Genomic DNA, 16460 nt, shown 5'->3' on the forward strand with positions numbered 1-16460 from the left:
ATATTTTAGATTAGAAGAGATTAAGCATATAAACCGATGTTCAATTAGGTACAAATGTACAATGTCCTTATAAAAGTATAATCAAGACCATGTGAAATTTATAGTTGGATACTAATTGTCCGTTTCTACAGAAACTTTCTATATTTTATAAAGTTCAAACACAAAGCTTATTTAATTGGATTAAATCTATGGTAATACTATTTGGTTAGTACCACTAAGATAAATTATTTTTACTTAATAATAACTTTAATGTTTCTTTTTTTATAATATATTACACTTAAAGAATTCAATAAAATATCTCGTACTAATAAAATATAGTATATTAGTACCTACCTACTTACTTACATAAAAAATGTATTTTAGAACATTTTTTACATAATTCGATTTAAATTGGATTTGAATGTTATAAAATAGTACGAAGGTACAGAAATAATTTGACACATCTCGACAAAAAGTATTAATTTAACGAGGTAAACATTATATAATTCTTGTTTGAACAACTATAATATGCGCAATGCGCATAATATACTTTTTTGCAAGCAATACCCATTTCTATATTATTTGAAATATTTTTTTTTGCATTGTTTGAATTTTTCAGAACTTCAATGATAGTACTTCTTATAATATTAAAAGTACGTTATTTAGTGTTAATAATATTTAGCTATATTATATAGCTAGGCATTTCTGAGTTTGCATTCCATTTTTTTATAATTGGATTACAATTTAAAAATATTAATTACAGTCTTGAATTATTGCTTTAGACAATCTCTATTATTTATTGGATTACAATAAATATGTAATGACAAATTATGTTTGAAATAGTTATGTTTATATAATAACAGTTTTTTTTAATTATGTTGTATTAGTTACCTATTAAGAATAAAAATAACTTATTTGCGGATGATATTTTAACTTTAAGTTAATCAAAAATAAATTTATAATTTATGTAATAAATATTTTATGAATATATGTTTTTAAAAAAGTATTTTGCACATTATCACAAACACATAATGAGTAGAAACATTTAGGCACGAAAGTATTTCGTTTGAGTTTAAATGAAACTTAAATGGCATGCCCATATTATGTCTATTTCATTACTATATACCATGAGCATTACTGTTGCATTACCTACCTGTTGCTTGTAGATATTACATTAGCGTGGCATTTAGAGGGTATCAAGTCGTAAAATCGCATGACTTAGGGACAAGTTTTTGAACGGGACATGATTAAATTTATTGAGTTTCGTTCGCATATGAATCCCACGCAAGAATAGTCCGCCTGGAAGTATGCATTTCCTGCAAAGACTTGCGTAGGACGAAATCTAATTTTTGGGCAAATATTTATAAATTACATAAAACGTACTTTACTATATACATTACGTACATACATTTTTATACCATTACAAATTGTACTGTACAATATACATTATAGATCTGTTATAAAACTAACCTAACCTGAGCGTGGTGATTTGAAAAATGTTTAGAAGTCATAGGTCACCTATGAAGAAAAAAACACCGACTTGACACAAGTTTGGTATAATTTAAATATACATTTAAATGACATCCTTGTTTGCCTTGCAGAAGTCTTAGTAAAATTCCTCGTTACTCTAAAACCTGCTTAATTTATGCATTTCAACATACAAATCTAGAATTGATTATAATTGATATTATATTCAACCATATTGGTTAATCATTATTTATTAGTCATTACCCACGCTGAAGAAACGTAAAATAAAAATAATAATTTTATTAGCATTGTCTAAGGAAGAATAGAATTATTAATGATTGCAATAAAAAATTATTTCTAAACTATAAATGTATAAAAAAAAACAACTACGTAGGTATTCAACATTTTACATTTACAGATAAACGATTGCGTTCGTGTACAATTTGAATTATCTACATTGGTACATACTAATATTTAATACACTTAAGCAACTACCATTCATTTTCATTTAATATTATTTGAAACAGAAATCGACTCGGAGATAATAATTTTACAATAATTGGCTTTTGCTAATCTACTCTTAATTAGCCACGCAGTGCGTTTATTATAGGTATTATAGTAATTTTTTACAACTTAATAATAATATCTTTTAAACATTTTTGCCACAATCGTGAATACTTAAGTACTTCTAATCATTTTAGTTGTATTATTTACAGTTATCTAGTCCGTTGTTTATATTTATATTTCAAAGTACAATCATCATTAATATCGTTCAATATATTATATTTTTCATAAATATCCATTGAAATGAACTAAGGGGTACTCTATAATATTTTAAGCCCTAAAAAAAAAAAATGATGTAATAGATAGCCTTGTAACGATATACCACAATTGAACCTTCCTACGTTATAGATATTTGCCAGTATAAATATATATTTTTAGTTTATATTTGTAAATGATGTAACCCTCTGTGGTACCTGCCTATAAACGCCGTACTTCAATATATCAATCAATCTGCGTTTTGACCTGATATGTGTTTTTAAGCTGGTTTCGACTGTATAATATATTATATTATATATGCTATTCGGCTGCAGTATGCCTGTATTCGGTGTTATAATTCTGTCGACTATAGCAGTCAATTCAAATTTAGAGTACTTCCTGTGAACTGTCAGTAATGTTAAATGTGAATTATTTTACTCGTAAAATGATTTCAAGATTGAAACTTGTATGTTTTAAGTCTTCGCCAATAATTATAAGTCAAACACGCCTTAGTTGTAATTATTAATTAATTAACATTTTAACGTGTGGACATGAAAACTGACTTGTATTAAATCACTATAAATGGCAAATAAAAGTATAAGACATACATTTCACGGTTGCTCCAAAGTTCACAATATGCGTATTTAGTATACAATATACGTATATTACATATAACAAAGAAACGCGTTGGCTTGTGCATGCAAAGAAGCGTATTACACATTTTGTGTCTCATATTTTTTTTTACTTCACATTAGATAAGCGTTATACTTTTAATAATTTGATGCAGCCGTAAGCTCTATAGACATTAATAAAATGCGGCCAAATTCCATAGGCGATAGGTCTTAACCTAACCTAACTCAGTAATAAACACGATTTCAACTAGGTATATTGAACCTAAGAGATTATAGAGTAACCTATCAATGCAAATAATAATATAAATTATTATAATACAATTATAAAAATTTAAATGTAATAAAATTACGAGTTTGTTTGTATATGTTTACAATTATTGAAAACTGTACAGTTAAATAATTAACCAATGATGCTTTACAATAAGACAGGGAATGGTTTTGAAATAATTTTGAACCAATAACAATCATTAATAACAAAATGAATTGTACGTTATTATTATTATATTACATATAATATTACTTTAAAAAATATTATAAAATATTATTTACACGCAAATTGAATTACGATTTGTTTTAAGTTTTCATTAAATAATGGTAGTTTTGGATCATTTAAATTAAAAACTAATAATGATTTTTATTCATCGCGTCCATTTATAACACCATATAATATAACACGTAAACACCAAACAGACGTTTTGTTAATAAAATGGTTTAAAATACAAATTTTATATTTTTGAGATACAGTTATAGTTATTTGTTTACATCGTTAGCCAATCAAACATTTTAAAGTGTGAGGGTGAGACTAATGATTAATGAAAAACTTATATACAGGCATATAATATTATAAATATTTACTAAAAGGGAAAAGGGTCATAAATTGCTACAGACTCAACATTTGGTAACACGAAATATTTTAACTTTCTTTTTATATTTTATTTAAATGTTTATATTATTTTAATTCAATGTTATGTGCCGTACAGTTTCTGAGATATTTAAGACGTACTAGCTAAATACATTTTTTTTTGTATGTGTGATTGTATCCATTCGAATAACATTTATTTCTGGCAAAGCAGGGTCTGTCAGCTACTTTTACTGTCGGCTTTCAAGGAAGTCGAAGTTAATAAATATTGTTATTAACTACTAAACAAATAAAGATACCTATATAATAATATATATTATTTACTTCAGGTTTTCAATTTGTTTTTTCTATATTGAAATGTCTCATAATACAATTTATCCCGAACGAAGTTAGCGTTAGTATAATATAGTCATATAGATACGAATATATTTATATTATCGGTAAAACAAAAAGTTAAATATTAAATAACGTAACCGTGGTCATATATAAAGTAAATTATTATTATCGTTCGCGGTCAAGTAACCGCACAATAGTTTTCGAATGATAAGAACCCTGAACCACTAATCATATGTGAGTTCACCACTACAACGTTATTAAGGGGATAATAAAAAAAATTATGTAAAACAACACTTTATCAATTTTTGTGTCATTGTGTAAATGGATAAGAATTTTAATGGCAGTCGCCTGTAGAGCAAAATATTAATTAAAATTATTAAATGGCGGTGTTGGGCTAAAGGGCTAAAGGCCTAAAGCCTATAACTAACCAATGATATGATAGCTCATAAAGATTGCAATATGTATAATTTAAACATATCGTTGATTTAAAAATAAACACAATTTATTGATTATGAAGAAAACCTGGCCAAAATTAAAAAGGCAATCATCGTCCAAGATCAATTTACCTTAATATTTGTATTTATAAGATTTATTTTTAATTATTATTATTTATTATATTGTATCAACCCATGTTATAGGTATTGAGAGGTTCAACGAATGTTCAGTGTACAGTGTACACCTAGGTATATCATGTAAATTGAAATTTTATATTTTATTATAGGTATAATAAGTGCTAATAAGCTTTAATCATCGGTTAACCTTAACTTCGTGGTTTTTATTTTTTTTCCAAACACCGTAGCCACTATAGTCAGTTTTGTACATTATGGAAACTGCAGTTTGCATTCAGTAGTGTACTAGGTAGTGTATACATTACTCTAAGCTCTAAAGGTGTGTGTAACTATTTATTTTTTTGTGCATCGGTTATTACACTCAAGTAAACATGAAATCTTGCAGATGCTTGAGGTGTAAATTTCGTGTATGGAATAATTGCAATTTAGTAAAGCATAAATACCGTTGGTCGACGTATTTCTAAAACATAATATTTTTTAATAATCATTATTGAATACTTATTCCAATATTATATGGATTTATAGTGTCCACCCAAATTCACCACATTCATATAAATCGCTATAAATAAATTATTATAAACATTAAACACTAAATTAAGGTGCCTATCATGATCGTTGATAAAACATTATATTTTTCGGCTTGCATTCAGATGGATGTTATACTGAAGTATTCAATAGTTATAATATATTATGGTTTAGTTTTACCGATATTTAATTACATAATATAGTGCACTTTTTTTCACTGTTTCAAAAAAAAAATTTAGTTTGTACATTGTCCCTACTATATAGGCGTCACACTCATCAACGTTTTAAAAATCAAAATAGTACGACAGTTAGCAATTAAACACTACTATTATAGTAGTTAACTCAAAATAACTAACACATTCAAATCATTTAATCTCCACACTTTTATCTAATTCACTTCCTGGAAACTCGACGCGCCGCCACTGTAGAGAATTCTAACAGTAAATACATACTTAACATTAGACAAAAATTAAAATAATAATAATAATAATAATAATGTAGGATTCTATCGGTCTATTCCATAGGATTTCCTTCCTCGTGTAAGTATAAAAATAAATTTACCTTAGAAATTGAACATACTTCTCAATAAAACAAAATAAAAAATAAAACGCTTGTCAATAATTATTATTTTGTTCACGTGATGTTTGGATGTATTTATCATTATGTCAATTTGAACATATTGAATTAAACAGTCGATATCATATTAATTATCAGTTATCTATATTGTTCGTTTCAAACCAACAATATATTTTGATAAATTTTATGTACTTAGATAAATTGACAAATTTTACTTAGGCAAACAGTATTTTTTCCTCGTCGAGAGGTTAGGTAGGACCTATATATAATATTATATAGTCTTAAATACAATTTATGATTTTCTACGGTTTTAGTTTTAGCCAATTCAATACGGCACAGTCAACACTGTTTTGTTATTTTCACTTACTAAAAGATACCTGACCATATTTCTTTGTGTGTCCTTTCTCGCGATTATTTTAAGTCTGAATTGTGACGTCCTTTCGCTGTCAAATATACTTTCGCTGTCGAGTCATAACTAATACAACTATTGTTTATTTTATAGTACAAATATTTGACGATATAAATCGGGCCACGTTCTAACTAAACGTATGTTACATAATATAAGCAAGTAAATTGTCCATTTCATGTTTAATTTGATCGTGAAGTTAGCCAGTAATTACCCACGTGACATTCAGATGTATACAGAGTGATTCAAAAACCATGCTCAACCCTATTTTTCCTCAGATGATACATTTATTCAAAATCTAATTATTGGAATTTTAGATTCTGAGCGGAGCGATAAATGTATTGATTTTACAATGATGTGTTTTTTTTTTTTTAATTTTAAATTTTTAAATTTTTGTGTCTGTCACCACCGTATGGGGTAGTAAAACTTCTTCGATTTTCCTCAACAGTATCTTGTTTAATGAGAAAGTGAATCTAGTTGTATTCGGGAGGTCAAAAATTAAAACTCCCAATAATTTTCAAAAGCGCCGGGAAAAACAACATAAAAATTAAATTATAGGTATTGTTTGTTTATTTAGTTGATAAGAATATTGTCTACCCTTACAAAAAAAAAAAAATGTCTCCTATCAAATGAAATTAAATTTTTATGAGCACTTGAAATTTCACTGAATGTTTAAATTTTCATTTTCTATACACCATACAATTTTGAAAATATTTTGTCTCTTTTTGGGCTGTTTACGAACATAGTCAGTTTTCAATTTGTTTAGTTTTTTTTCTATAAATATCAATAAAATTTTATTTGTTCGGTAAAAAAGCGTGAAAATTTAATGCAAGGCTCCTGCTATATTGTTACAATAGCACTTAAAAAATATTATTAATACATCGGCACAATTTTTCTTTTATAAGTATTTAAAGTTCAGATTTTGACAAAATTTATCAAATTTAAAATTAAATAATTATTTTGTAGTTAAAAATGTATAAAATGTTTAACTTGTATAGCTAAGGATTGACAATTCAAAACAAGTTTCCTCGTAAATAGATTATATATAAATTACTTTTTTCACAATCATTTCATCAAATTAATACTTAGTAATACCATAGACCGTTTTCGCTCAGAATCATTTTTCTTATATAATGATATTATATAATTGAATTCAAATTTAACACCATCTATTACAATGACCCACTTGTAACATACTGTACAGCAGAGCGACATCCGCTTGCTCACATTTGTAAGTATAGACCATACTTGGATTTTGTATGACATTTAAGGAGTGTCAGCGGTGAAGCAAACTTTTGAAATGAGAACCATCCGTTTTTGCAGTATTTTGTAAAATAATTGATTTCTTGAAAATATCAATTATCTATATATTGCTATTCAAAAGTAGTTTTTGAGTTATTAAAACTTGTATATATTAATGATAATAGTCCTTTATAATAGGTTTAGAAGATAATATGGGGCTATCGAAAATTATAATAATTAATATAAATGTATTACAATTTTATAGTTTGTAAAAATTATCTGTGTAGATATAATAATAGTACCTTCCCACTTAACTAAATTAAATATACTAAGTCTGAATATTTTATATAAAGTCATTATTAAAGAGTAAGTGATTAAGGACTCTTATAATACATGTTGGCCTTAGTAGGTATATCTACATAAAGTTTAACTACACAGAAACTATTCGTTCAACTATTTATTTAGACGAATCTAAATTATCAAAATAAATTTTCTTGAGTAACAGTTTACAGTTATGTTGAAAAACATAAGTTTCCATATCCACAGAATGGTTCTACATAACGGTATAAAAAATATTCAAGTATTTTAAAATATGGTATTTAAGTGTACCTATATAGGTACCTAGTTAAAAATGTAGAAAATCATAATTGAAAGATAAAAGAAAGATGACAATATTTTGTAAATCATACTCATTCATCGAGTATAACAGGAACCAGTTGAGACTATGTGTGCTAGCTGTTCTCTTTAATATTATGTTTCAACCTAACTCGGCTGTGGAAGAATTTTATTCATCACTTTATTGGTTCAACTCATGTTCGCCTTTAAATAGCGAAATATTAAAATTTAATCTTAATTCCCGATCGATATGTTTTGTTGTAACAGTTCACACGCGTGTACTTGTATACCTCAATTGTTAAAACGTTATGTACGATTATAATATGTTATCGCTAATTAATTTCTAATAATTATTACGTGTCTACGCATCGCTTATAACAAATTATAATAATATGCTATCAAGAATAAGTGACATTGTGACAATAGATTGTGCAAATATTGACGAAAAACATAAACAAACTTATTTTATTACAGATACTTAAACTTAATACACATAAGTTATTAAAGTCTACGTACGGTTTTATTTGTACATAATAATTATTTGTATCAGACGTACATTTGCATACAATAAATGGCTTACGCACTCAATTATGCCTACCTAAATCGATGTAGGCACCGCACAACGCTAATAATATTATGATTTAAGTTTGTTGAGATAGGCACGGATAATTTTTACTTTTAATACTTTTTTTTTTTGTGATGGTATCGTTATTATTACAGCTTATAGGGGCATTTTATAAATTTTTAATACACTTTTATAGTATAGGTAGTATACAATTATTACATTTTTTGAACTTTTATCTAATCTCGAAACAATGATGCAATTAACATTGATAATAACTTCATTCAACTACCGAGTATTTTATGCACCATAATATTTAATCCATACTTAAAGGAATTCCATTGTGGTTTTACCTTCCTATATATTATTTTCAAACGAAAAAAAGCTTACGTTGTTTTCATTTAAAATCAGATGAAGTAAGAAACCAACATTTTGTCTTTATATTCTGAGCGGAATGATGGATGGGGTTAGTATTTATTGATTTTAGATGATGTGTTTTAATTTTGTAATTTTTTTTTTTGTATCTTCTTGTAACACAAAAAGATACCAAATAAATACTTTGATTTTAAACTTTGGAAGTGGTTTCTGTTAGAAAATTTGATCTAGTTGATACTTTTAAGAGGTAAAAATAAAAAATTAGTTTTAAAAACGTTGGGGAAAATTGTATAATTTGACAACATTTATCAAATTTAAAATTTAATAATTATTTTGTAGTTAAAAATGTATAAAATGTTCAACTTTTATAGCTAAGGATTGCAAATTTAAAACAATGTTCCGCGTAAATAGGTAAATATATAAATTACTTTATTCACAATAATATCATCAAATATACTTAGTAATATCATAGGCTGACTGACCGTTTTAGTTTAGAATCGTTTTTCTTACATAATGATAATATATATTTTAATTCAAATTCAACACCATCCATTACAGTGACCCACTTGTAACCTACTGCACAAAAGAGCGACATCCGCTTACCCACTTTTTTGTGTTAAATTGATTAATATTATTCATACTTACACGGAATACAATAATTGTTACAATTATTTTAGTCGTTAACAATTACGGTATTTAAATGATCAAGTATTGTGTTGAATTAATCATCAACTCAGTTTGAGGTACATGTAAATTTCACCAATTTACAGGTATAGTCAATTTTAGGGTCAAATTTTAAAAACCAAAACAATCATATTTTCATTGGTTCAAATGATATCAAAATAAGACAGTATTTTAAAAAATAATATGGAAATTTGAGTCAAATTTTACACACATAGATATATCTATTTACTACCTATATAACTGTAAGAACCAGCACATCATTAACTAGTGTTCTAATCATCGTTTTCATCATCGCTGGTGCAGATCACCGTTTTTAATATTTATATTTTATTAATACATTTTCAAAATAGCTATGGATTTATTCATCAGTAGGGGTTAAATTATTGATATACTATGAAGAAGACGAAACTATAATACACTCAAAATATACTATAAAAATGCATACACAGTTATTGTTATACACTTATGCAGGATTATTCAAAACGAATCGTTCTATGCTTTTCACCTGGCATCCTGGCCCCTAGGTCACCTGATCTTACGCCGTGTGACTAGATACTTATTTTAAGGCACATGTTAAAAATACTGTGTACGTACTACCATATTATCGTCAACAACAGAGGAGCTAAAATATCCAAACGGATGTGCATGGAATGAATTTAAGTTTTGACTTGATGTTTGTATGACCAAGGGAAGCCACATAGAACATTAATACAGGTTAGGTGCTATTATAATATACATTTGAAATATTATTATTTTATTCAACAATATTAATCATATATTATTCTTAATACAGTAATTAAAAATGCGCACCTAAGCATTTTAAATCGGATGAATGATAGCCCTATACCATAAAAACTAATTGATAATAGGTTCAGAAGCTTTTTTTATAGGTCATAATGCATGGTGGTTTAAACATTTTAAACGATATCTGCACTCATTAGTTAGGTATTAATTTCATACTCATCACCAACATGAGATAATCGCTGAATAGTATACTAATTTGTCTTAAGCAGACTATGTAATATGGACCGGGGGGTACAGTTCCTCCACGAGAGGTAAAAAATTGCATACGTTAATTCCTACAAATGAGATGTGTAAATTGCTACACGAATATAGAAATGAGATGTGTATAAGTTCCTACACTGTAAAAAAATGTACGTATTTAAGTTCCTACCTGTAGCGTATTTGATTCATCTTCTAGGGGGGGGGGGGGGGGGCAATATTTTGGTTTTAGTGTACCTATCTCAGTACACGGACAATTCGACCTCAGTGTATAGTATACCTCGCTTTTTGAACCAATTCGACCGACAATCGATTTGGACAACTCACCTGTGGTGAATTGGATTAGCACTTGGTATATTTTCGAACATGGTTCAGACTTCCCCTAAACTTTCCTGATTTCTCAAAAACAATTTGAATTGATTTTTATAAAAATCGGTCAAATAGTTTTAAATGAGATGAGAATGACGGGCCAAAGTTTTTCAACCTATCACCCACTTATATAAATACAATTATCTATCATACCGAATCAACAACATCACAATGTACATTTTTTAATTACTTAATATGAATAAAAATTAACTTACAATAAACTGAATATACATGCTCTTATTTTACATGCTGGATATTTTAGTTAACGAATACCTATATATCAATTTATTCAACTGTGTAAAATTACCGACTTTAAGATTATAGATATGTTTAGTTATATTCATGAGGAAGACAAACAATTGCTATAACTCAGCATTTCTATGCAATGATTATTACAATATTATATAAACAAACATTACAATGAATAATAATTTTTGGTTGTAGGTATATGTTTAATGTATATTTAAATAAAGTAGCGCATAGATCGAACAACGTTGTACCATTGATTTTACAATATATTTTTAAATAAAAGCCAAAACGTACATTGTTTTATGTATCAAACATATTTATCTGAATTGATAATAAAATGATATATCACCAACGTAAAATATACGCAGCCTTACATTGTTAAGCCCTCTAAACTTTTAATTTTCCGAGATTAAAATATTAGTATTTTACATAATATCACATAAAGTTTTATTTTTCGTAACTCTTCCTAAAGTTTACTTATCTTATAAACAGTTGCTCCCATAGTACTGTCAAAATCAGAATAACGTCTTATTAATTACCCCACAGGTATACAGCTATATGTTTGTATGTGCATTAACTGCGTAATGTTGACGAAATAAATAAATGATTATTTGAACCATAGCGTATGGATCAGTGTACTCAAATTAAGTTTAAATAAATATTATACGTTTACATTTAATTCTATCGAACTAAATGTTATAATCATATAATATTTAAACTAAATGTTATAATCATATAATATTTAAAATAATAAAACGTTTGATAATCGCAATACTTGATAACATATAATAATAATTTATTATTTTTGTCAAATCACAATAAGTTAGCAAAAAAATAGTTCTTTGTGTGAGGAACTAATTTAGAAATAAAATATTTCCTAACAATGTATTTTACAGTTAACAAGTTTTTATGCAGAAAAATATTGCATTAAAATGAATTCCCGCAGTAAAAGGTTAAATCACTTAAGATAAGTTTATGAATTAAAAGTAAATGTTTTAACTCGAACTCATTATGTTTATAGTTCGTAGTTCATAGATTTCAAACAGTAAAAAATTTATTGTTTTCCAAATAAAATCGTTCGTGACCTTGAGAAACGACATACATAATATTGTCTAGAGACGTGCATAATATATGATAATATATGATAATATATTAACATACATTTTTTAAATAGGCAATGTTTATGTTCAGCACGCGAAAATTGATCACGTGTCATAAAGTATAATTATATGCAGATACAAAATTGTCTTTCTGAAATAAAATGTGCATAGCATAATATACAATTTAAGTATATAATATGCACATTGCACGTCATACTTTAAAATCAAAAAAACACATTGATCGAATGCGAGAACTTGACTATATTATAAAATCACGTGTTTGTTCCCTGTGAATAATAAAACCGTTAAATCGAATAATCCTTTTAGATTATAATTTTAATTTATAAGCAAAAATAATTAAAGTAATAAGTTCCTCAATCCGGATTCGTGTTCAAGCCTGTTATATTTTGTGTCCATGGTTATTTAATGGATGGGTTACACACGACTCGACGATGATACATAAAAATTGTATAGATTTTATGTGTTTCGCATTTGCGGAATCATTTAACATTGAGTATAATTGTATTCTGTTTACCTTCATGATATAATTGATGTCAATTTCATTTCCGCGTGCACTTGTCATCGTAACTAACAGTAGTATAGGTTTTTTAATAAAATAATAGGCTTACTATATTTCATATAGCATAGTTGGTTATTTATTTTTTAAACGTTGACACTTTTAAATTTTTTATATAATTGCGTGCCTGAAATGTTAAATACAACAGGTCATTATTTTACCATTGATCTCTCATTATTTTTGAAAAAATAAAAATTTACATGGTATCTAGTAGTTAAAAACACATTTTAAAAAAAATTTAGGTAAGTATAGATTTCAATATATTTAACCTCAACAATTTTTATGTTTTTACTTTTTATCATGAAAACATACAATTTTAATTTCATATTCCCAAAGCAGAATTTTTTAATTTTTAATTTTTTTTCGATACATAAAAATCGAATTTAGGACAAGTAGTTTGTGAGGAATAAGTATTTATAAAGTGTTGATGAGCGGAGTAGTGGAACAACATTTTGCGGGATAACCGCGTATCACTCTACTCATCAAAACTTAAAATACCTACTTATAAGAAATGGTAATAACTCATAAAATCATCCTAAATTCGATTTTTATGCACCGAAATTCTCAGATAAATGAAATAAAAACTGTATAATATGTTGTGATTCAAAAAGGGAAAAACGCTGTTTGTAATGTTTTGTTACGACTTGAAACCGTAAAAAAATATTTTCAATAACATTAATTAATACTTTTTGAAATAATGAGTGTCTTATGTAAATGAATGACTCGGTATTACTTTTATACCGCGTTTTGTTGTTTTAGATACGCGTCAAACGGACACGAATCGACTACTTACTTGCGAAACGTGCGCAAAAATTGGAAAAGTAATGACCCGCCCGGCATAGATATATAGTTATGCTAATGAGTTATGACAATGGTCGAGCGGGTTCAATCGTATTATTTACACGTTTCATTAATGTATACGACACGTATTTCAACCATAATATAATATGTCTACGCATATATCAATCACGTTGTAAATGAATATCACTTGAACCGCCGAAACTTGCGAGGCTTATTATATAGTTGAAATAAATGCAGGTGACTGCAGCTGCAGTATGGATGGCGTATATGGACGGGATTTTCGCGAGGGGATCGTTAAAATATAGTATTATAACTCGGCGTTTTATCAAAAAATTATGTCAAACGAATCTTTATAATACTGAAAGTCTGAAACTGCGGAAAGGTCAATGTGCAACAATCAGTATAGATGACGACTCCGTTTTTTCAAGTCGTTTAATCCGGTAATGCCTACGATAAAGAAAATAATTAATTTATGTGTACTTCTCGAATAGTAACCGAATTATTCGTAAACATGGATTTGTCCGTTTGTGAACTTTCGTTATGCTTATATATTATTATTTTATACCTATACAGCTATATTTCAATATTTCGCATTGGATGATCGCATGCCTACTGCTGTTATATTGTCCGCGGTTAAAGCAGATATACGCGAGAATTGGCGAGGATATTCCACGGTGTAAAAAACGCAACTCATCATATTAATATAGACGTTCATTACGATTCGCCACCGTAAAAAAATGATAATAATATATAGTCACGCGGTCGTGTCGTACGACAAATTTTTCACATCAATCGCACGGTAAGCCGAAAACAATATAAAAACGGTGTGAGGTCGGAATTTTTTTTCAATTTTACGGCACACCCTTGTGACTGGCGAAAACGTCGACGGACGAAACAAGCTGTGACTTGTGCGGGAAAAAAATTCGTCGACGATAGGACCCCGCGTGGTGTGTGCGCGTGTCGAGAATTTCAGCCGAAAATAAGGTAAGAAACCGGTGATCTCTGCCTCGCCACGTATAGACGTATAATAGTACTATGGTTGTGACTCAAGGTCCGCTCACAATATTATATTATTGTTATAATACTCGTACGGTATACAGTGTGCACACAAACAGCACACACACAGATTATATTAATCAGGATGATTATTTGAAATGTAAGCACTCTCATTGTCTCGAAAAATATTAACGTTTTTGTGATGTTTTATTTTTTCATATATATATGGGTACATCATGTTAGAAGTCATTGCACAACAATGTTTTTGAAAACATTGGTTATAAGTATTTCAGTTTAAACGAGCGACGTGGAGCGGCACTGGCCAAGGAGAAGGGGTGGCAGACAAAATAATATGATATTGGTCCAATTCCCCGCTGTTATATTTATACGTTAAATATTAATTATGAGCTTATGAGTCTATGATGACTTATGACTAGGGCTAGAATTTAGATGCAATAAAACATTGTATTTACTAAAATATGCAAAAACCATTTTTTTAATATTTTACTAATAGTTTGGGAATTACATCTTTCGAGTTCTTCACACATTATAGATACGGTTTAGAATAATAATTGTCTTCGTGGAGAAGACAAACAAAGATGTCACAAATATATCGACCATCAACCTCCGCGCGTTGTCTCATCGATTGAAACCCAAATCAGCCCATTGACAATTTCCAAACGATTACAAGAAATAGTATTTTCATAAACTGTAGAAACATGATTGTTGCGAATTGTAGACAGGTCAGGGACACATTATTTTATATTTTTCAAAAAAAATTCTTAAACGATGGATGATTTAACTTACATAAATGTACCTATACGGCTATATCAGATTCTAACATTGATTAACACAAATCTAGCAGAAAATTGTATTGTTTATTTTGGTTTTACCATGTATTTTTGATGAACGACTGTTAAGTGTTAACTAGCTTTTAAATTAATATTTTTTGTATGCTTACTTGTATTAAAATGTTGTACTACACGAAACGGTAATTCTACCGATCGTCCGACTAAGATAAGATTAGGCAGGTAGTATATTTACAACGATTTGAGAAATAACAAAATAATTATACGTTTATTAAATAAATACCATTTATAATTAACAATATTATAATAATTTAAAAATTTAAGTTTAAAAAATCAACAGAATTAACTAGATTCTCAAAAATTGATAAAATATACGATTATAATTATACATGATGTTCAAAATATGCAAATAAATGCAAAACAAATGGTTCTATTTAATCGAGAATAAGCCAAATTGTGGACATATCTTACAACCAATCAATTTGGACTTAAGCCTGAAGGGAAAAAAACATGCAAATGCATATAAATCTTAGCTCTACTTATATAAGTAATTATTATACTGCTTATAATTTATAATGTATAACTACTGGTTCAAAATTCGATTTTTATATTACACATTTAAATTACTCAATTGTCACTTATAAAGATAAATCTGTATAAAGAGTTATGAAGACAATGAAGATATTGTAAAAATATAACTTTTTTTTTTGTTCAAATGTTATTTTACTATGGAAAATCTCCGAATTCCCAAAACTTTTTATAATTTACCGGGAAAATGAGTGTTTAATACCATTATGGGATCACCTTGTATAGTATTATATGTTTCGCGTCCGACGCGGTCGAGAGATATTATCCCACTCCCGCCGCGGCCGAGTACGAAATAATATTATATATATCACTAGGTAGTATAAGTGTGGTACTACCTACCTACCTACCTATACCTACCTAGTTACCTATATTATATATAAACA

The 16460-nt window shown here is 27.9% G+C and overlaps 1 protein-coding gene across 1 annotated transcript in view; it reads right to left on the reverse strand.

The window, feature by feature from the left end:
• The window catches only part of LOC132938690 (sodium-independent sulfate anion transporter-like), a 51985-nt gene that overhangs the window by 26577 nt on the left and 8948 nt on the right, over positions 1-16460 (reverse strand). The gene's annotated exons all lie outside the window — the stretch shown is intronic.

This window comes from Metopolophium dirhodum, chromosome 2 (assembly GCF_019925205.1).
Source record: "Metopolophium dirhodum isolate CAU chromosome 2, ASM1992520v1, whole genome shotgun sequence".
Lineage (NCBI taxonomy): Eukaryota > Metazoa > Arthropoda > Insecta > Hemiptera > Aphididae > Metopolophium > Metopolophium dirhodum.